Source organism: Channa argus, chromosome 5 (assembly GCF_033026475.1).
Source record: "Channa argus isolate prfri chromosome 5, Channa argus male v1.0, whole genome shotgun sequence".
Classification (NCBI taxonomy): domain Eukaryota; kingdom Metazoa; phylum Chordata; class Actinopteri; order Anabantiformes; family Channidae; genus Channa; species Channa argus.
In genome coordinates, this window is record NC_090201.1 from 4117498 (window position 1) to 4141939 (window position 24442).

General features: G+C 38.5%; 1 protein-coding gene across 2 annotated transcripts in view; it reads left to right on the top strand.

The window, feature by feature from the left end:
- Positions 1-8501: 8501 nt before the first annotated feature.
- plekha6 (pleckstrin homology domain containing, family A member 6) overlaps positions 8502-24442 on the top strand; it is an 89707-nt gene continuing 73766 nt past the window's right edge. For both annotated transcript variants that reach the window (XM_067503378.1, XM_067503377.1), the window contains exons 1-2: positions 8502-8821; positions 22713-22849. The gene's annotated coding sequence lies outside the window, so the exon portion shown is untranslated. The remainder of the gene's footprint in view (positions 8822-22712; positions 22850-24442) is intronic.

Genomic DNA, 24442 nt, shown 5'->3' on the forward strand with positions numbered 1-24442 from the left:
TCCCCATCTCCCATCCAACATCACTGCAGCACCCTCTCCACAGCATCCCGCCAACAAGCAGACAAGGTTAGGGGAAAGCTAAGGAAGGTTTGCCCCAAAAAAGCAGCTGGTCCTGACAAGGTGTGTCCTTAGATTCTTAGGACCTGTGCTGCTGAACTGGGGGAGCCCCTTCAATATGTCTTTAATCTAAGCCTAAAATTAGGGAGGGTGTCCAATCTTTTGCAGACTTCCTGCATTATTCCAGTGTCAAAAAAGAACCAGCCCAGTAAGATGAATCACTATAGACTGGTAGCACTCACATGGCATGCAATGAAGACTCTAGAGTGGCTCTTTCTCAACCTCCTTAGGGCCCCTGTGCAACACGCTCAGGACCCACTGCAGTTTGCATATCGTGCTAATGTTCGCGTGGAAGATGACATTCTCTACCTCTTGCACCAAGCCCATGCACATCTGGATAAGGGTAGCAAGGCAGTCAGGATTCTGTTTCTGAACTTTCTTCGCCGTTTTTTTTATTGTGTGTGTGCGAGCTTTGGCTAGCTGCATAGCAGCTCCTCCATCAGTGTGTGTGACTGTGAGTGCGAATGGGTGAATGAGAAGCAGTGTAAGGTGCTTTGAGTACACTCAAACATAGATATACGTAGAAAAAGCGCGTAGAAAAAGTCCGTGGGCAGAGAGAGAAGAGGAAAGCCAAGAGTGTAGGACTGACACCACACTTCATTGTCAACACTGTGTGTAACTTTGTGTCTTCTTACACCCATAGTTGTCTTTTTCCTTTTCTTTCTCCCTCTCTCATTTCCTTTCTGCAGGTGACCCCAGCTTTGGAGCTGTGCGTTTTCCACAGCACAGCTACTGGTCCTACCAACGTGCCCAAAGTTTTGTTGTTACTTTTTGTTGCTCTTTTCTTTTCTCTCTTCACTCTTCACAAATGCCAATAAAATGCAGTTGTTTGTGGTTGTTATGTGACAAAATGTGGAAAGCTTCAAGGGGTATGAATACTTTTTCAAGGAACTGTATGTCAAAAATTATAAATAATAAATCCGGTTTATAGATATCAGTTTTATTTTAAATGTATGCAGTATGTATGCATTTTTGATTGTTTACCAGTTTATTAGAGCTGCATAATGTTTATTTAATCATTTGAAATTGACCATGTTGTAGGAATGTTTAATTTTATAGAAAGGATTTAGCAAAGATTATTTTACACCCTCAGAAAAATTTTCCAAGAACAAATTTAGGATTGGAGAAATTAAACATGAGTTTATGGGAACCACATATTAAAACTGGAAATAACATTAACAATGTTTTGTTAGAATATTCAAAGAATAGTTTGTTAAATGTTTCGAGACTGTACATTTGCTATATACTGTTTAAAGAACATTGAACATTCCAGAAACTAAAAACTAAAATAAAATAATTTGTTATAATATTCTGAGAATATTCTATATGAGGTATTATGGGATCTTTTTGCTGCTAATGTTTAAAGAATGTTGCACAGTAACGTTACCTACATCTTCAAAATATATTTTCTGAACCCTTTAAAAACTCGCCACTGAAAACATCATTGGAACATTTAAAACTAATATTTTTGTAACTAAAGTGAGATATTCTTAAATATATTCTTATATATAATAATATTCTTCTTAATAAAAATCCTACCTAGATTGTCAGCTTAGTGGTATTTAACTCTTGTGTCTAGTTGTTTTACCAGCTGACAAAGTCTAATCTAAATCAACCACCAGGTATTTTCCTGTTATGGTTATCACCTGCCTGGACTTTGTAAAAACAGTATTTCTGTGGACATAAACCACCACGTGATTGATTACTGTAAGTTATGTTGAACTGGAGCTCCAGATCCTTGGAACAGAGGTATTTTTGCTTTCCTAGATAGTCCCTGTTTCAAAATCTCATTTAATTCTTTCAGTATTTCATTTCATATTTTGAATGATTCTTTTTCTACATGACTGGTTTTAAAGAAACAACAAATCTTTCAGATCACAGTTGGCAAAGGTTTATAGCTCTTCTTCTGGATAGTGGGAAATGTACAGACACAGTCTTCCATCAGATGGCAGCCTTGCCTTCCCTTGAAATTCTTTTCCTGCTGCAGCTCTAAAGGCATAATGATATGGGGGGTTATCTTAACACCCTCCTCCTGCTCAATCTGCACCGTGGCCATAACAGAGAACTTACAGCATGATGTTGTTCATAATTACAGAATCGCACTGCTGCCTCATAGATAAAGGTCCCTGGTTTGAATCCTTTTCCTGATACTCTGGTTTCCTCCCACAGTCCAAAGACATGCGTGGTGTGCAGCATGGAACTGGTGACTCTAAACTGCCTGTAGATGTGAATGTGAGTGTGAACGATTGTCAGTTTGTGTATGTGTCTCTGTACTGGCCCTGAGATAGACTGGAGACCTGTCCAGGCTCGACCTGCCACTAAACATAAGAAGTGATTACAGATAATGGATAGATGGAATGTTCATCTTAGAGCTGCCTTCAACATGCATTCATTATGCATGGGGCAGATAAAAGTATTGACCTCTTTAAAAGCTAAAACATTACCCCAAGCTGTGATATCAGAAGATATGTATAGTTCACTGCAACAATACCCTGGACCTGGACCTGGATCCTTTTTTCAAGTAATCCAGATGTTCAGAATGTCTTAGCTCCTGCTTTCTATGATTTGAGTAAAAGCTGCAGTTTTTTAAGCTTATGTTCAATCTTCTGAGCAGCCAAACTCCCTTTCTAAAAAGATTTGAAAACAACATCCTTAAAGATTTAGCTTTGACCTTAAGTGTATATTCAGCTGACACTTATGTAGAGCAAAAGTCAAAATGCATGTCATATCAGTCAGTCTTATCTAAATCATCTGCTTTGTTATCGGTTCCTTTTCTTTCACTTTATATGTTTAATAATTTATTCACAGTTCGTGAATGAAATATGCAGACTGATTACTTTTTCAACTACTGTTGGTGTCTCATTTTGTATCCTTTTCAAAAGGATGCTCTTCAGCACTAACTCATTTGGGCATCAAGCTGTTATCATCTTTGTAAGCCACAACCAAGCTTCATTGAAGAAGGTTTAGTGACTAAACCAGTTAACAGAGGGATTTTACATTGAGGTAAAATAATTACGTGTGTGTTTTAAACTAAGGCTATGTACATTTTGACAAATCAAATAACCCAGTCATGTTTATAAAAATCAGTTTAAGGTTTCAAATTGTGCTTTTTTTAGTTGAATTAATAAGACAAGTGCAGAATATCAATATCATACAACCCACAATAATCTCACAATGTACATGGTGGATGAGAATTTTTCACAATGTGAGATGAAACTTCTGGAGCCCACTGCCTCTCTGACTCCTTCGGTCATCCACCTTGGCATATTTACTATTGGCTGTACCAAGGAACCTGTTAGTGAGGTGGGTGATCGGCACCAGCTGACAAAGTGTTGAATAAAGTCCATCCGATGTGTACTTGTTCCATTTGAAAATAGTTGGCAGCCGGATGACCCTCACTGTGCTGTTATTTGCTGTATTTGTGATCACTGGATGTGTATTTTGAGAATGCATGTGTTAACTCCTCAGTTACGTCTAAGTTCTAAGCCAGTATCTTGTGCTTGGGGCAGCAGTGAGACTCTGAAAAGTCACAAGAGGAAGTACCGCTGGTTCCTTTCTGCAGAAGTATGGACGGTCGGTTTCGCTCTATAACATTATTGCAGTTGATTATATGTAAATATAATCTGCAACTAATCAATCATATATATTGCACTGATTTCTAAAATGAATTGCATATGTAGAGAATTAAGAAAGTGATAAAAGGATTTGAAATGTAATTTGAAATCAGTCTTTGGACTATTCAATTCAATTCAATTCAACTTTATTTCTATAGCGTCAATTCACAACAAAGTCATCTCAGGGCACTTTCCAGAATGAAGATTAGAAAGATGTATGGAGAGAACCCAACAACTCCCCCTGGAGCAAGACATACGCAACAGTGGAGAGGCAAAAAACTCCCTTTAACGGAAGAAACCTTCAGCAGAACCAGGCTCATGATGGACGGCCATTGGACGGAGGAGAGGAGAGAGGGTCAAGAGGAGGAAAGGAGCTATGTGCATCGGGGGGTGGGTCCCCAGCAGGCTAAGCCTATAGCAGCATAACTATAACTAACTATATGCTTTATTAAAGAGGAAGGTTTTAAGCCTAGACTTAAAAGTAGTGAGGGTATCTGCTTCCCAAATCTGAACTGGGGAGCTGGTTCCACAGGAGAGGAGCTTGATAGCTAAAGGCTCTACCTCCCATTCTACCTTTGGAAATTCTGGAAACCACAAGTAGGCCTGCATTCTGAGATTGAAGTGGTCTACATGGATGATATCGTGCTATGAGGTCTTCTGTATATGATGGAGCCTGACCATTCAGAGCTTTATATGTAAGAAGCAGGGTTTTAAATTCTATTCTAGATTTAATTGGAAACCAATGGAGAGAAGCTAGTGAAGGTGAAATATGATCCCTCTTGCTAGTTCCCGTCAGCACTCTCGCTGCAGCATTTTGGATTAATTGCAGGCTCTTTAGGGAGTTACTGGGGCATCCTGAAAGTAGGGAATTATAGTAGTCCAACCTAGAGGTAACAAATGCGTGGACAAGTTTTTCGGCATCACTTTGAGACAGGATGGTCCTAACTTTGGCAATGTTCCATAGGTGGAAGAAGGCTGTTCTAGAGATTTGTTTTTATATGTGAGGTAAACGACAAATCCTGGTCAAAAATAACTCCAAGGTTCCTTGCAGTAGTACTAGAGGCCAGACTTATGCCATCTAGAGTAACAATATGGTTGGACATCATATCTCTGAGATTTTTGGGCCCAAATACTATGACTTCAGTTTTGTCTGAGTTTAGAAGTAAAAAATTGTGGGACATCCAGGCCTTTATGTCTTGTAGGCTTGAAGCTTTATTAACTGATTATTTTCATCTGGTTCCATAGTTAAATATGGCTGGGTATCATCAGCATAGCAGTGGACATTTATGGAGTGCTTTCTAATAATTTTGCCTAAAGGAGACATATATAAAGTAAAAAGTATTGGTCCTAACACAGAGCCTTGTGGAACTCCAAAATGTTGTACTGTATAGGTTGATTGTGGCACAGGAGGTTGTTGGCAAGATCCCCGGCCTGTCATGTTACGTGTCGATGTGTCCTTGAGCAAGACAGTGAACCCCAACTTAGTTGCTCACAGTGATTGTTGGCGAGCTGTATAGGTTTTTAGATGGATTTTCTACACCGGAATTATCAGCAAGCTCTTCAGAAAGAGCAGTAAGACCCTCTAAAGCTCTGGTGATTCTACCATTGGGGGCGGTGTTATTTGGAATAAAGGTACAACAGAATGTTCCAAACATTTTACATACTCCTCCCTTCTCAGCCAGCAACATGTCTAAGGCCATTCTATTTTGCCACACCATCAATGAAGTGGGTCCTAGCTGATCAGCTATGCCATTAAAATGCAACGTGGGTATAATTTACAAATCTTTGTTGGTTATAATGTAGTCTATAATTTATCCAGTCTACATTCTTATTTATTGTTTACCACCAGAACAGGAAGGACTCCAAGCCTGCACCAATCTGGTTTCTGGCTTTGAACTAGCCAGGTACCCCTTTAGGGACACTAATTGCATCAATGTACAACTCTGTTATCAAACGCGCCACGGGGTGGGGCTCGGCGGTGGTGACGACTCTCCCATGGATTTGACCATTACGTGCTGCTGGAAGATCCCTAAAGTCACCTACTGGAAACAGTTGGAAGGGCATGAGCAGCTGTACCATAGCACAGCTCTCATGCCAGGCTTGCGGTAACTTAGATCTTAGATCAGCTTTATGTTGCCACAAAGCCAACACACATCAACTCTGCTAGTTTGATTTACAAACTATGAGGCGGAGTAGTTGCAGGTATTTCTTGGGATATTTCTTATCTATCATATCGTGGTTTCTTCAGGGGTTCCGTACTAACAATGTCCCTATGACTACTTCACCTCTAAGTCAGATCTCAATTCTTTACTGGGTTTGAGACGGCCGCTAAAGTCTTAATAACAAGCCCCCTTTGTAGCCCAGACTTCCCTTAGCCAACGGCAGATCAGTGAGTCCAACAGTTATTAGTTTGGTCTAACCCTTCAGACAACCCAAATACCTTTTTACAGTGTGATAGATGAAACCATGTGGTTCTTTCAGCAATCTTTACAGACGTGGGAGTGGAGTGATTTTGGTGTTATTTTTACAGGTTCTACCCCTTTTATTCTACCCCTTTTTTTCTACCCCTCTTATACAATTTAGTGAGCTGGAATATGTCTTCAATTTCTTACTGTGTGTTGCTTCACCTTTTGTGGGTGGCCAGTCGCTTGTTTCTTCACATGCCATTACAAATGTGCCTAGATCAACCCATTTCATGTCTTTTGGTTTTGATAATGATACATGTGGTGCTCCATAAGATCTATAGAGCTGTCCTATGTGCAGGTTCAGCTGAAAACTGACAGCACATGCAACTTTGTCATTCTAATAAAAGTGTTTAATTGTGAGTATGGTTTGTTTTTCTTTAAGAAACCGTTTCTCATAATTTAAATCTGGTATGTTTGTATGTATGTATGTTTGTAGTAAATGATGCAATGGGGGTCATTTGCTCAGAATGAACTCAGAAATGGGACTAGAGAGTGTTTTTGCTTTCTGAATCAGGGCCTGTGTTATTGCTCCTGGACTGGTCGTAACTAAATCCATGCCATACCAATAGTGTACCGTGCCAGTGCCTTCACAAACGTCGGTTTCCTGCAACCTTTGAGCTTTCAGCCCATCTTTGTGTGGTACTACAGTTATATTTAATGCATGTAGTAATTCTCTCCCTAACAAGTTGCATGGGCACACAGCAGATAATACTGTTTGGCACACATGACCTTTAGATGTCTTTTTTATCATTTACTTTGACAGGTACTGATTGTGTTTCTCACAATGTATTTTCCCATTTGCAGATTTGACATAGATGTTTTGATCTAATGGCTTTAGGTCAGGTAAGTCATTGGGGTGTATTACTCTTTAAGATGCACCTGTGCATAGTTAAAACAGGAGGGAAATGATGTAAAAATTAAGATGTCAAACTGTTGCAACTGCTAACTCCGACTCCGCCAGCTTGGGGTTATTTATTACCGGTAGTCTTCCCACATAGACTATGGACTATTGCTGTACTCAGCGATTTATTGACTCCCTGACTCTGGCTCCCAGACCCAATCTGTTGCCGTACTCAGCTACGGGCTTTTTTGTTTGTTTGTTTGTTTGTTTGTTTGTTTGTTTGTTTGTTTGTTTGTTTCAAGTCCCTGACTCTGGGTCTCAGACCCAATCTTTTGCCATACTCAGATATGGGCTTTTGTTTGAGTTCCTGACTCTGGGTCCCAGACCCAATCCGTAATGATAAATAATACAATTCTAAATCACATTTCCCTCTGTTCAAACAAAGGTGGTTTTTCCTACCTGAGGATCCAGTGATTCTGTTGTCTCTGTATTTTTCTCCTTAGGATCCCGTCACTTCTCCTCACCATACAATTGTATGGTGATAAAGTAAATGGTGAAAGAATCATTTCTATAAATGTGTTGTAAATTTAAATGTTATTAAAATGGTCAGAAAAAGGAAAATGAAATGATCAGTTTCAATGCCTTATGTTAGGACAACTAGGATAAAACAGTGAGAGGGTTTTTTTACAATTTGAGAAAAAAGAATTTAATCTAAGAATTATTTAAATGCAGTGTTGATGCAGTTACTGTCAACATCTACATGAATGTTAAAGTCACTCACTATAATGACTTTATCTGTACTAAGAACCAAACCAGATAAAAAAAATCACACAATTCAGTCCACTGCTTTCAAATCAAAATCAAAATGAGAAAATGTTATTTTAAAATCAAAGTTTTCTTTTTTAAAGATATTTTCAATTCACCTCCACTTCCATGTTTGAAATGACATTTTTTTAAATGTTTCTTAAAATTAAAATTTGGGAAATTGTGAAGATCATTGTTAAAAATAACCTAATATTTAATACCTGATTTCAAACACACAGATACACTGATTTCAGAAAAATAATTAGAAAATTAGCTACAAATTACAGGACCCAGAAATTTAAATTGGCTACTGATCTTTGCTTAGTGTGGCAAGTGTGTCTTTCTATTTTTACTATTTAGAAGAGAGTAGGTTATGTATTAATGCTTTTCTTTTTTCTTCCTGTCTGTAGGCAGGATCTCTTATTTCTTTCTCTGGGCTTTTCCTTTGTCTCTACCTCTCCATGTTTGTCTGTGTTGGCTAATCTGCTCGGGGAGGGGTTCAAACCAGCAGACATGTCTTATTGGCTCTGGCTCTGTGACTATAATGAAAAGAGGGAATTGAGCCGTGCAGTGACGTAGCCCCCCTCCACCCATTGATTTTTGTCCTCTCTCTGCTTCTTTCTTTCTGTTTTCATTGCCTTCGCTCACTCTGTGACTGCCGTGGAAGGGTGATCATGTGATGTTATAATACCCAGGGATTTTCTGCTGGGCATGCTTGATAGCCTCCCTACATCCATCCTGTCTGAAGAGAGCTTACTTTTTCTCATCTTACATCCAGCTGCTTAGGAAGCACTCCTTTCTGGAAGATCTGTTGTTAGCTGGTGGTGAAGTTTACCATGACGATGAATGAAGGCTGAATGTTGTGTTAGGACTGTCTGGTCACAGACTCTAAAATTCACAACACACACTCACACACTCTGGAATACATCTGCATCAGTAATAGGCGGCATCGAGGACGTGACAGCATTTATACGTGTGTGGTAAGTGATACGCTTAGTGTGTTAGAATTGCTGTTCAGCCTATATAACAAGAGTTCATTTATGTCATTATTATCAGCACACAAGAGTAATGCATTGGGATTTTGATTTCCACTGATAACTATACAGTGTGATCTAATACAAACACAGACTGGTTGCTCCTGTGTGTTTGTGTGTGTGTGTATATTTGTGTGTGCACCAGGAATACATTTATCTATTCAATCGTTTCTGTCATAATGAAACCGCTTTCCATTTAGTGGGCTTTGACGCAACTTTGCCAGATATTTTTGAAAATTCTATAAATTATAACAATATTCTGGTTGTAGCTGTAACTGGTGTGTTAATTGTGGTTTTGAGCCTTACATTTTAGCATAACTAGCAAGTTTTTATTCAATGTTTTCATAAAGCCTCATTTTTATGTTTTTATATTTCATTAGAAAAAAAAATACACAGGTCCCGTTGTTTTACATGTTAATCAAACCTTTAAATGGAAAACTAAACACAGAACCACAGCAAACAAATCAAATACATAAAGGCATGTGATTGGCCGTATGGTGTGCTCATCAAAATAAAGCCCTGCCCCTGTCTGCAGTTACAGATACAGTTGGCTATTCTCATTTGCTACAAAGAATCGTCTCTTGCCGGCTCGTTCACATCAGTAGAGAAAACAACGATTCAAAACAAAACAAAAATTGTTACCAGTTACCAGATAACAATAGTTATCGAGGCGACTGTGGTGCAGGAAGATAGAGTGGTTGTTCACCTGCGGTTTTCTCGCAGTTTTCGGTTCAATCCCCGGCGCAAGTGCCCGTGAGCAAGACACTGAATCCCAACTTAGTTGCTCCAGGTGAATGTTGGCCAGCTGCATAGCAGCTCCCCTATTGGTGTATGATTGTGTGAGTGTGAATGGGTGATTAAGAACAAGTGTAAAGCGCTTTCAGTGCCAATAGGTACAAAAGTGCTATATAAGTGCAGACCATTTACCAATACATGTATATACCTTTTTACACAACATTTTTTCATGCAAACAGAAAGATGAGTGAACACTCAACACAAACGTTAACCCCCGTACTCAGACAACAGATCTTAAATTTTTAGTCAAGTGAGTTGTTGGGCAGGTTTGTTTGGGGTATCGAACTCTTAAAATAAGTCAATGCAACAAGACCAATAAAAACATTATGTCTGCAATTTCGAAAAGACAGGTGGTGTAATGTCTGCATAATTCAAAAAGAAAAACCCTAGCTTCAGAAAAGTAAAATTGATGGTCTGGTAGATGGTAGCACCATTGTTTTTTTACTTAGTACTTGTGTTGCTGGGAAAGTGGAAATGTACACATATGCATTATAAAATGATGTGTTTTTAGGTTCACAAGTCAAAACAACCCCGAACCAGCACTGGAAGTAGAATTGTTTTTCCCTTGGTTGATAGAGAGACAGACATGCTTACATGCTTACAAACATACCCACAGGCGCTACAGCTGACAAATTGCTGGGCTCTGGCCAAGCTGTACTTCTGGGGGTGTGTGGGCAGCACGCTAGCAGCCCACTAGCAGACACAACAATGTCTGCAAGTTGTTTTTACAAATTTGACATAATGTGTTAAAGACATGTAGAAAATAATGCGTAAAATGAGACTGTGGTTATTAGCATTTGCTCTGTTTCCTTTAAAATTCATTTACATCAGGTAGTAAACTCACTCTCTGCTTTGGTTTCTTTCGGAATCAAAGTGCTTGAGATTGGCTCTTAAATGTTCTTAAATGGTTTTTGGGCATGATGTAATGGTTTGCTGTTCACAAAAGGTGCAATGTTAGGAAAGCAGCAGCAGCAGCAGCTTCACTACTTCAGGTGCTTTGAAGGCACAATACAGAGTTGGGTAATTATGTAATTTTCAAAGTGCGAAGAGCATGATACACAGCTCCTCTGGTTACGCAGAGTAAAACACACTTGCAATATAAAATTATCCTTCAGGTTGCTTTTATTACATATATTAAACATGTGATGTGTATGGTCAGCTAGATAGCTTAAAAGACAAGAATGTCTGAAGGATGTCTGAAGGATAGTTGTTTTGTGGAGATAATAGTGTTTTTTTAAGTGTAATGTGTTTTTTTTTTTTTAAACTCCAAACATGATGAGGAATGTGTCCGGAAACAAAATGATTCCAATTTATAAGCAACAGTGTATATCACTTTTGTATAAAAATGTATCTTTAAGAAAATTCACTGATTCAGATAATTCTTGTATGCTTTAATTAAAGGTTGAATGAATTTGGTTAAGTTATATTTAAAATTTTAGCTAAAGTATTAATAGTTACACTACTACAGTATATCTAATGGAGACAGAACAAACCAAACAAAGGCAAAAAAAGGCTGTTTGGAGGCTTTAGTTACACTGCCCAGCAGGAGTCTCAACCTTTATAAACAGTTTGATAAACCTTCCACAGTAAATTAATTTGGCTAACAGGAGCTGTTTTGCATGGATATGACTACCAATTTCTTTGTGGGTTATTAATGAGTGAAATCAAAATTTGAAATTCCTAAAATTCAGTAGAAAGACTGTAGAATAATAAATAAAACTGAGTGTAGGTACATCAACGTTCACAGAAACAGAATGAGTTTCTCCTGTGGGTGTGTCTGCATGTCATTTGGCTGGGTGCTGTGCTGAATGCCACATGGCAGCATTAATGTAATCCCAGCCAATTCCTCTCCAATCCTCCAAGTAGAGCTGATCAGAGGCAAAGCAGAATGAAAAGGTTTTAATTCAAGACTTCATCCCCACTCTGTGATGGAATGGTGTGTATGTAGACATACTTTATTTACACTGTGTGTGTATGTATGTGTTATTATGAAAGAAAGGTTGAAAATGGATATTGAGATCAGATTTAATATGGGTCTATAATGTGTGTGTGCATATGTGGACGTGGGGCATTGGTTTCAGGGTTCAGTTTAGTTGCTTATTTTTAAGTCACTTTGGATTAAAGCAGCTACTAAATTATGCATTTTAATTGATTACTCTCAGAAATACAGAAATACATACACACACCAAATAGATACCCAACACAAAACATTCACTGTTAAATTTTCTGATGATGACAACAAATAAATAAAATTATGTAAAAGTAGTCAACAAATTGTTAGCAAGTGCATATGATAGAAACTAAATATCATATTGTGTTTGTTAATGGCTGCCATGTGATGGGGATTAAAAGGTTAAGTACTGCAGCTCTCTGTCTTTTTCTGTCTCTCTCCTTCTCTTTCTTCCCCTTCACACACCCTTTGCAGCCATAGCAATGGCTATAATAATTCAGCAGCCCTTTCACAGACAAAAGATGTGGAGTATGGGGTGGAGAAGGAAAAATTAAGGAAAAGAATGATAGGGTAAATAGAAACAAGATATATGGGGTGGAGAGTGATTTCTAGTGATGCATGAAGACATACAGTGTGCAGTACACAGCCTCAGACTTGGTGGTGGTGTGCAAGCAGTTAGCCATTATTCAATCATCAGCTGCGTACATGCCCCTGGTCTGTTTAATAATTCAGCACTGATGATAGCACCACTGTAACACTAGACATGCAAATATAATAGTTATTACTTTCTCAAATTAGTTTAGCCTCATGTGTGTTCAAAGTTTATTAGACACAGTGGTTTTCAGTGGCTATACTGTTTAAAATAATTACATATCTATTCAGATTAATTTATCTAAATTATCTGTGAATTCATACAAACAGTAGGCTTTACTGCTTAGACATTTCCTCTTGAGAGTGAAACATTGTGCGTGTGTGTGTGTGTGTGTGTCTGTGTGTGTGTGTGTCAAATTGAGAGGTGTGCAGGAGGTGTTCTGCTTTGACAAATGGTCATTACGGACTGGAGGAAATTACAAAAACAAAAAGACCATTAACTAGTCCCTCAGGAGAGGGATAGAGGATGGAAGGCATAAAGACACATTCAATGCCATTGTTATCCTACTAGTTATTTGTAATAAAATTATAGTCCATACTGCAGTAATAGTCAAGTGGAATTAATCAACTATTCAGGTGGTGAATTCATTATAGCCTGTTGTGTGATGGACTTGAAAAAGCTAAGGAATACCTAGACTATTTAGGTCTTTTTTTATCTGGTTTGTCTCAGTTTTTAAGGTGTTGTAGTTGCTGAGCTTCTCTTTCTTCACACACATTTTTTTATCTTATGGAGTATTAATCTCAATGACTCACATAGTACCAAAATGGTAATTCAACCGTCTTTGCTGTGCCATTGCTGGGCATATGTTGCCCAATTTTAAGTGACTACCATGTTACTTAAAGAGTAACATGTTACTCTTTATGCATTTACTGTTGTAGAACGCAGTGACCCTTATTACCCTTACCTTATTATTTTATACACATATATTATATATAATATTACATAGACTTTTTGTCACTGAGCCCTACTTGGGCTGAGGACCAACGTGTCATATTACTTTTAGTATCATAGTCTGTGTGACAGACAGAGATATATATAGAGAGAGAGCAATAACAATTAATCAACAGTATAGTTAAGAGAGTCAGACTTGTGTGTTGTGTTTATGTGTGGAGCAGTTACAACTACTCAGTAAATCTGCAGTGTCACAACCCTCACCCACTCACCATCTTGGTTACATAATCATTACCTATTAAGGCTGTCTCATCCCTTGCTCTGCTTTAGAGTGCAGATGTTCCCCTTTGATCAAATTGGAGAGATCTAATCCGCTGTGGCAGCTAGAAGCTTCTCCCTGACATTTGCAAAAAACATGCCTTACCCATCAATGTCCTGAATCCTGATTCTCCAAACTTCGTAGTTGAGTAGAAGATATACTTGATGTAGTGGTTGATTCTCATTTATATCTTTAAGTTGAGTCATGGAAACTTGATTTCTTTTCTTTCGTTTAAAACATGTCACTACTTATCCTTTTTCGACACCTTTTTCAGTAGCTTCTGAGGAAAGTAGGTCAGAGTCCTCATTTTATTCACCATTTTATCCTAGGATATTTTTGTTTTTCACCTGACCAAAATGGGACTGTTGGGTGGACAACAGAAAGGATGTGCATAGGAGTCATTACAATCTAATGGTCATTACTCCTAAAACCCCTTGTCCCATTAAAAATGGGCTGTCAGGTATTTCCTCTGCAGGGTTCTTGATTTAATTAGGGACAGGTGAAAGGTCAGCATGAAAAATGGGCGACAGAATGGCTTCTATGTCTTGAGTGTGTTGGTGTGTTTAAACTGGAAAGGTTTGCAGTGTTTTTCAAAGATCCTTTTAGTTCAGTCGAGAAGAAAGCAGCCCAGATTATTAAGGACCCCTCGCATCCCCTACATAGTTCCTTCACACGGCTGCCATCAGGAAGGCGTTATAGAGTCCCACTGGCCTGTAAAAGCATCTACAAGAAACCATTCATCACCAATGCAATAACTATTCCAAATCGCAAAATATAGACATTTTATTATGCTGCTGTTGATGTTGTAGTTCTTAACTGTCAACTGTATTGTTATTGTATGTAGTACATGTGATTTGTGGAGCCTGTCAAAGATGAATTTCTGCCACTAATTGGGACAGACAATAAAGTTAATCTTAATCTTAGTTGTCCTTCAGCTTAATGTCTTTGTCTGAGCACCTTAATGCATGGATAATTATATTCCAGTACTAATATACACTATGCCGTTCTGTCAATACTTAAAATTTTTACTTGGTATATATTGATGCTACTTCTTTTGTATATTTATTTTTTTAATAACGTTGGTGGAGGAATTGCCAAGTGGCTTTTGGTAGAGCATAGGGTTAGAATGCAGAAGGTTAGGCCCGCTGGCCCCGACCAGCCACCAAGGAACACCTTGGTGCTCGTCCCGAGCCTGAATAAAATGGAAAGATAGTGGCAGGAAGGGCATCCAGCATAAAAAACCCTTGCCAAATCAATGTGCAAAACATGTTCCACTGTGGCAACCCCTGAAGGGACAAGCCGAGAGCCAATGATTTTTTGTTGAGGAATTGGATTGTAGCCCAATACTTCTACAATGTGATAATGATACATTTACTTGGTAGTGTAATGGAATACTCTTGTTTATAGAAAAGCACTTATACTTACTTATGCTTATACTTAAGTAGATACTGTATGATACTTAGATTACTGTGTGTGTATATATACTGTCCCTTCAGACAGGTTCAATGCTGTGAAAATTAATATTTCAAGTAAAAGACCATGTGGGTAGATATAATAAAAGTCATTTAACCACACTGGGGAATATTATCATGTTGAAAACATCTACCTTACATAAGTCTCAGAATTTTTTTTCAGAAATTTAATAACCATCTTATCTGCACCTAAAAATGGAAATATATGAGAATTTTTTTATTTGTACTGATTGACTTGAAATGATTATCTATACTGTATACTTTTATATAGTATATATACAATTTTGTCTTTGGGGTCTCTATTGCCTTAAGACAGTATTTTGACTCTAATACAACTGAATCTCTCTCCTCTCTCAAAATATCCACAGTTGCTCTACATGAGTGCATTTGATTGTTCAGCTCAGACAAGTTCATAGGTCATCTATTTTTAAACCCCACTGCTTGTGCTCTGCAGTCAAACCACCGGATTTATTTAGCTGGAGGTTTAATGACAGTGAAAAGAGCAGATCCCTTTGGTACACCATATGTTTCAATTCAATTCAATTCAATTCAACTTTATTTATATAGCACCAGTTCACAACAAAGTTATCTCAAGGCACAGAATAAAAAAAGAAAAGTCAAGACTATGTTTCACAGTGGAAATTGTCTTCAGGGTATTGTTATGAGAAACACACTGTTTTTTCTGGTAGGATCTTAACTATGGAAGTGCTATGCCAGTAACACCAAAGCTCATCTTAAGTTTCTCCATTAAAGTACAGTCATCAATTGTATCAAAATCCAGTACAGCAGCATGGAATCTAAATCCATGTGTAGAAGAATGTCATTAACAACCTTAAGCAATCGTTTTTTAGTGCAATTAAAGGGTATAACTGCAGCTTGATATTGCAAAGAAAAAACATTTGTGCAGAATAGCCTTTTTATACTTTCTTGGTAACATCAATGACTTAATTGTAGCAATTACCCACCCGATAATTTATACTTGTAGAGTACTAGAATAATTATAGGATATTGACAGTTTTTATATCAGACCATTATAAGGGCTACTGTATCTACTATACTGTATTTGCATTGTAAAGCAATGTACCTGGTTGTTTTTGTTATTGCTTATGATTGCCCCAAAATTGTATAAAAACAAAAAAGACAAACAAAAAAAGCTCAAGTTATTTTGAGTTATGTGACAACTGAGGTGAGACAGAAAGAAATGGTTGACTGGAAACATTAATTATCTAAAAAGTAATTATCTAAATTAGTCAAGGTTAGGTTTCTGGTTTGTATGTCATTTTTTTTTAAACCAAGGTGCGACTTTTCGGGACTTTCTGGTCTTAGCAATGAGTTGTGCAACTTGTTTAAGATGACAGAACAATATATTATTTAAATCAGCAATGTACCAGGTTCCAAAAGAGCAGAATAAAGTTGAGACAGTACCATGCAGTGGAAAAATGATATTTTATTTTAACTACTTATAAACCTTCATAAAATTGGTTATGATAATAAACACTTTTAAATTTTTTACAATTTTTAAAATTTAAAATTATGTTATGAAAATGTGGAATGAACATCTCTGTTTTGGTTGTTGCTGAGGACGAGAATTATCTATTGATACCAGATAAAATGCTCATATTTTTATCCAGTGGGATGAAATATGGTAAATTACACAATATCAAACTTTATCTGAGTTAAAAAGAGCTGTTGTTAAGGAACAATGTTGGATAAGTGATTAGTGAAAAAACACTGTATGCTCAAGTAAGTGAGCTTAGCAAAAATATCACAGGACATGAGGTCTGAGTCTCTTCGGATGAAAGCATCAGCCAAATGACTGGTCTGTTACACAAATGCTATTATAGATTGAGCACAAAATATATAATTATTATTATAAAAACATACAATGTATTCTCTTCCAAGCTCCCCCTTAAGGGTCCTAACCATCTAGTGCTATGCCCCCGGGGTCACAGAGCACAGTACATTTCTACTAGAAGAGATTTATGCAAACACATATTTAGACCGATTTTTCTTGCCTTGTAGCAAATGAGGGAGCAGCAAGTCTTACAGCAAATTATGATGGGAACACATTGATTATAGAGTGCATGTACACACATGGCTATTTCTGGACTGTGCTGCCATCAGCTCAAACAGGCATAGTTTATACACTCACAACATCCACACAGAGTGAAAAGATGATTGCATCACTATTTTTGAAAAGAAAAAAACATGATGACAGTATATTTGCATGACCCAGTGCCTTTTGTCATTCTGCTGTGTGTGTGATCAGGCAAAGCTTTACTGCTGGCCATGATCGAAAGGTGTCAGAACAAGCAGTGTATGCATCATGTGCAACAGATTGCTGAGATTGCCCATGTTGAACCCGGTCCACCAGGTGGTATAAATGTTGTTGTTGATCAGTGTAAATCTGCATGTAGGTGATGAGTTTCATATTGTGTGGAAAAATAAATATTTCTAAATTAACGTACAAAGATCTTTACTTTAGAAGTTGGTAGTAGCTAAACACTGATTGATCAGACAAACTCCTAAATTGATGTTACATGCAAACTTGTCAGTTTATGTTGTTTTTCTATTGTTTTCTCCTAAATCAAGTTAATCTAGCTTTAATAGAAGACATTAAAACAAAAAAGGGAACAAACACATAGAGAAACAGGTTAACATTTTCTTACATGCTTCCTGTTCTTCTCTGACAGGTTTGGTACATAACACGCAGTTTAAATATGTCTTTAAAAACTGAGCAGTTAGTCTGCAGAATCTATGGTTATAGACAAACTGGCTTTTAATATGATTTTGTAGTGCATTCATGTGACTTTGCATAACTTGCATTGATTTTGTGCATCGGTTGTGTCATGATCTGACACTCCAGTTATACTTCCTCCCTTTGGACTTTTATTTTGTAGCCCCCTTTACCCACTTCCTGTTCCTAGTCCTGTTCTTTAGCTTTACCCTTCGTGATCCCTCTTTATTGTTTGCAACTGTTCCCCTCAGTATTTAGGTCCAGCCTTCCCCACAGTGACCTGCCAGATCCTAATCATCTCACTCCCAAATGCTTTGAACTCCTGGTTTATCTGATCGTAGCAATCGTGACTCCTGTGTATTGGGCTCGGTTTTCCAGCAACTTTTGGTCTGAGGTTTGGTGTGCCTCTGTTTATTAGTTTCTCTAGCCTTTTCCCGTGTGTGTTCATTTTTGTTTAGTATTTTATGTTTCTTACCCGTTTCCTATATTGTTTGGTGGGATTCTGTTTGTTAGTTTCCTAGTCCTTTCCCGTGTGTTCATTTAGCTTTATTTTTCACATTCTAGTCTTATTTTATTCATGAGCCTTCTTTAGTGTTTATTTTGGTTAACTATGTATCATTCCCATTGTTGACATTAGTTCTGTTTGGCGTCTTGGTTTCTTTAAGTTAACTTCCCTAGTGTTTTGTCAAGTTTAAAGTTTGTGTTAGTGTTTTACCTGCTGTGACCCTGTTTCTTTGTACCCTTCTGCTAGGAGCGATTTCTGTTTGTCATTTAGTTCTTATCAATAAACGCTTTTTGATAGTTCAGTCCCTCTCAGAGTCTCCTCACTTGGGTCCACCCTCGCCCTAATTGTGATAGTAGGATCTGCCCAAAAACAAAGACCCAGAGACACAAATGTTTTTTTCAGTGCGCACCTGCTTCCTAGTTGGCCAGTGTTCTGCCTGCTCAGGTTTCTGAGCTCACAAGCAGTCCACCTGAACCCACTCCTAGCTTGACTACACTCCTGAGCCTGCTTCTGGTCCTGACTCTGATCCTATCCCGGCACCCGCATCTGGGTCAGCCGACGTCTGTCCGGTTGCTGTTCTGCTCTCCGGGTCGGCTGTTGTCTGCTCTGCACCTGGCCTCGATGCTGATCCTGCTCCGGCTTCTGCCTCTGCCTCGGTCAACACCTCACCTAGCCTTGGTTCTGTTCCTGTCCCTGTCTCTGAGTGGGTCGACGCCACCTCTGGGCCTGCTGCTGTCCCTGTTTGTCCTGTCCCTGTTTGTTCTGTCCCTGTTTGTCCTGTCCCTGTTCGTCCAGGACCTGTCCGGAGGCCAGGGTCAGCTGCCGCTCCTCCAGCTCCTGTTCCTGCTTGTCCTGTTCCTATTTTGGGGTCTCCAGGCAGGCCAACATTAAGCCTTAGTGTTCATCCTCCTGTCTAATCTTCTAAATTGTCTAGACATAGACTAGGAATTAACAATGGTGTTGATGATGATGATGCCATTCACTTTACATATGTTCATGTTCGCAAATGGCAAGTATAACTGCCATATAAATCATTTCCTTCTCTCACGAACAACACATTAATATTCTTGAGAAGCAGCTCCATTTGCAGTAGTTGAGGCCTAATAATATGAAGACCTTACTTTTGTGGACATGTCCAACTGGTAGCAAACTGGGGGCAGACGCAGAGTATGTTGGAGGGATAATATATCCAACCTGTGAAGCCCTTGGGATCAGTCAGTGAGAACTGGAATGTGACGCCTAGTTTGTTACTTTGCCTGCAACTTAGGTCTGGACATGTCAAAATTTTGACAGTGTCAAAATTCTTTCAAAAAATGTATGAATGGCAGCTGCAATTAGCAGTTAAACTATGTGAATATTGTGAAGATTGTCAAGCATCCTGATGTTTAACACTCTTAAAAGGTGTCTCATTGACTTTGCAGCTGTTGTTTGACCTGGCTGAAGTCCAGTAGAGGTATGGGTGTGCTGCAAGTTTCTAGTATAGCCTGGATATGTGTGAGCGTGGTGGAGGCTTGTAGAGACATGTGAGCATATTAAAGTGGGAGTAGGGTAGAGGATGAGTTGCAGCCCTCCAGTTGGGTGCCTCATCACCTTTCTACACACCCTCTACACACCTGTGTTTTCCGCCTGTGACTAAAGCTTAGTATCTATAATAATAGTTACTCAGACAAAAGAAACTTTCTATCTGGGGTCTTTCAGTCTTTCAATATCCAAATAAGGGAGATGTAGAGAAATGTGGCAACTTTGGAAGAATAACGCTGCAGTTGTGGGAAGGCCTAGTGGAAGCTAGGCTAAGGGCAGAGATGAGGATTTGTGAGCAGAAATATGGTTTCATGCCTAGAAATAGTACAACAGATGTGGTATTTGCTTTGAGGATGCGGATGAAGAAGTACAGAGGTCATAGGGAGTTGCATTGTGTCTTCTCTGATTTAGAGTAATAGTATGACAGGGTGCCGAGGTAGGAGCTGTGGTATTGTTTGAGTCCGGCAAAGAAGTATGTTAGAGTGGGATATGTAGAAGAGCTGTAAGATCGTGTTGAGGTGTGCTGTAGGTGTGACAGATGGACGTGGGTCTACATCAAGGATCAACTCTGAGGCCCTTCTTGTTTGCTCTGGTGATAGACAGGCTGACAGATGAGGTTAGACAGGAATCTCTTAGACTATGATATTTGCAGATCAAATGTGATTTGTAGCGAGAACACAGAACAGAGGAAAATCTAGAGTGATGAAGGTATGCTCTGAAAAACAGAGGAACGAAGGTTAGCTGCAGCATGACAGAATGAGGTGAAGAATGGGCATGACTCTAAGTACTTAGGGTCAATGGTTCAGATCAACGGAGAGTGTGGAAAAGAAGTGCAAGCAGGGTGGAATGGGTGGAGAAAAGTTTCAGGCGTGTTGTGTGATAAAAGAGTATCAGACAGCATGAAAGGAAAGGTGTTCAAGACGGTGGTGAGACCAGTGATGTTGTTCGTCTTAGAGACAGTGGCACTGAAGAAGAGACAGGAGGCAGAGCTGGAGGTAGCAGAGCTTAAAATGTTGAAGTTTTATTTTGTAGTGCTTAGGAGGGATACAATCAGTAATTAGTCCATCAGAGGGACAGCTCATGTTAGACATTTTGGAGATAAATAGAGGCCAAATTGAGGTTTTTTGGTCATTGTTCAGAGGAGAAACTGTGAATATATCGGTATATATCGGATGCTGAGGTTGGAGCTGCCAGGCAGGAGGTCTACAGGAAGATCAAAAAGATTTATGGATGTACTTAGTCGTGGTGAGCGAGAAGGGGATGCAGAGGATAGGGTTATGTGGCTACCCCTGAAAGGGAAGAGCCGAAAGGAAAAGAAGACTTTCAAATCAGACTATACTTAAAAAATAATGACAGTGACCAATAAGTTATTCTGGAGTGGCATGCAGGTGCCCTACCCTCACTTAAGAGTGGAGGGATTACTGTCTGTGCTGAATGGCTTAGTGCAAACAATTTCTCTCACTTTTGATTTGTTTTCATTTAAAAAAGTGTTATATTGTAAATTTTATAAGACATTGGATTTGTAGACTGTGATGCACTTTGATTGGAGTAAAAATGTAGAGATATTTGCTCTTGGATGCATTGGAGTTAAATTAAAAGTAGCAATAATTATAAAACTACTTCAGTAAACATATGTGAATGTAGTTAAGTGTTGATAGAGGTGGTGTGGATGAAGAAACAGGTAACAAGTCCTTCCCGCTACTGTTGCAATGTAAATCATTCATGTTTGTTCAATTTGGAAACAAATATTCACCTGCTGCTTTGTCTGCTCACGGGCTAAATTCAACACCAGCTTTATCATGGTGACCATGATTTTTCATTATGAAAACGTATATTTTAAATACATGGAGTTATCACTATTATTATTATTGTTGTTTTCTGCACTTTAAAACCTGATTTACTTAGTCAAGTGAACTCATTCTAAGTAAGAACAACTTATGTTTATAAGTTCTAAAGTGGTCTGAAATGATTTCAAGTGGAATTTACTTGAAATTATGAAGCTTATTTAATTCCAGTAAACTTTAGTATGTGACAATGCTGTATTTTACAGTGTACACAAATTCCACCTGCAGAGCCAATTAATTATTGCTACTATTAAGTGCTGTGTGAGTATTTCCATTACTAAAGTACAGTGCACTATATTTATGTGTGCCAGAGAGCCCCATCGTTGTCCAAAAGTATATTAACTCAGCAGTGGTTTGTACTGTTGCACTGGGTAACTTGTTCCTTCATTAGCATGAACAAACACATTATAGTTTTAGTCTAACATAGACTAACATGTTGCCACAGAGTAGATCAAATTCATGATTCATGTTTTGCTTGAAATTGTCCTCAGCTAATGTTTTATATTTGTCTGAGATTATACTTCCCTAAAAAAAGATAATTATTAAACCAGGCTGTTGACATTAAACTTTTTCTTTTAATACATTCATTACTGAGAGGGGGAGGATGAAAATCATCAGCTCAGCTCATTACTCAAATACACAGTAAATAATCATTAGAAGAGTGTGGACCATGTTTGAGTCCAGCTTCAGCTCAGTGCTGCTGATTTGTCTGTGCAGACTTTGGATGTCTGCCATGCATACTCGAAATAGTCTTTTGTAAAAACATGGAAACACAGACCTTTCTCCATTCCACCCAATTTGCCTTCAACTTAGACTGCTTTAGAATGAACTAAAGTAAAAGGGAAAAAAAGAAAGAAAAAAGAGAGAGCCAGGCACAGATGGAGGTGAGGGAAAGAAAAGGATAGCAGACATTGACAGGAAAGGGAGTGAAGGGGTTAGTGTTTTGAGTTGCATATTAAATCAATGAATGAGAGATGAAGCAGAGGAGAGGAAGGCGGGAGCATGGTGGGAGATGGAGACAAACAGCAGTGAGGAGGGAGAGGGGTGATAGTTTCTGGAGCTTTGGAGGTTTCAAATTTCTCTTTTCTTTCGATTCTCTGCTCACATGCAGATTGAATCTCTTCCTTCTCTCTCTCCTATTTTCTTCAAGCCACTGGGACTTTTTGCAGACCAGCCCATTCCAGCCAAGCCCCAGCATGTCGTAGGCGGCTGCTACTGACAGGAAGACTGGAGTTAAGAAAGCAACAAAGAACAGAAAAGAGGAAAGTGAAGGAAAGATAAAAGAAGGTAAGCAGCAATGCACATGTTTTTTATTTGAAATAATGAATGGAGGGGAGGGGGCAGAAAGATGAAAGAAGATCAAGTTTCTGCTCTCTTTGTGCAGTTTGTGTTGGGGGAGACACAGTAAGTGTGTGTGCTGATTCATATTTGTGTGTCTGAAACCTGGATCTTATGCCAGGCTTGCTGCTGATGAAGGACTAAACAAAGCCATGTCTGTGGGGTTTGACTGCAGGATATAAAGCCAATCAGAATGCTGAGTGGCTTTCTATCACAGACATTGTTTACATTCAGGGAGAGAGGAAATACAGGAAAAGCTTCTCTTACTACAGACCTTTTTCATAAAAAGCGGTACTCAGCGAATGGGTAACCATATTTTCACTTTACGCTGTGGAACGCAGTAACACAGTAACAATGAATTGCAGTAGTTTTAAACTTCTCTGTCAACAAATAAAATTACTATATTTGTAGTTTAATAAACTTTCATAAAGCAGGACAAGTTGCCAGGTTGCTGTATTTCAACGTCAGAATATTTTCATGTGACATGCTTGATAAACATGATTATGCCCAATTTAATGACTCAATGTACAGATTATCACTTTAATCGCTTATATCACTCTCTCCTGTAAAAAGATTGTATCTCAGATAAGGATATTTATTGTAATGTTATCTGCAACCTACAGCTGTAAACAGAATTACTGTATTGTGCAATAGCTTTAAATATGTGAAGCTTACTAGTTTAAACTTACAGGCTAAATTGATTAGCTTTACATTAGACAATTAGACAGCCTGAAAACGAAAATGGGTTAAAATTCCACAGTCGGAGACATTTATATTACATCTAATGTTATTCATCATTTCTTACCAGTGGGCGGGTGGGAAACAATTAAAATAATTGTGGTCCAGCAGAGAGGTGCAAGTGGCAGCATCCACACTTACATCAGATGAAGAGGAGACTGTTTCCTCTGCAGTTAAATATTTATTTGCCCTTGTGAAAACATTCTCCCTTTCGTGTTAAACTCCATTTAAATGACGACTGCTGACTGCTTTTATGTAGTCCTCCATAGTGAAGTGCCAACTACAAACATACGTGCAACCTATAAGCACCTTAAAACTTCCTTCTTTGCCTCACCTGATTGCCTGCACCCTTTGTCTTTTAAGTTGTCGATCTTTGGGAAATGAGTGAAATGAAAAATATTGCTGTTTACAGACATAAGTGCCACCTATTAGCACCTTAAAACTTCCTCCTTCCTCTTGCCTAATTGCCTGCACCAACATTCTTTAAAGTAGTTGATCTTTGGGAAATGAGTGATATGAAAACTATGGCCGTATTTGCACAGAACAAGAACATTCAGGTACACTACAAAAACTCTGATTTTTAGATATTGCCATTGTCTATATGTAATAACTTACACCAGAAGGTAAGCAGTCTGATTTTGGCAGGCTTTCCGGTTAAGAAATGCGGAAATGTGAAGGTCTATTGACAATAGCTAGTTTTAGATAAGGTTACAAGCAGGTTCTGGCTCAGTGAGGGCACTGCGGTTCTGTTCTTTGATTGATAAACTGAACCAAAGGATTTCAGGCAACCATGGTGTTAATCCA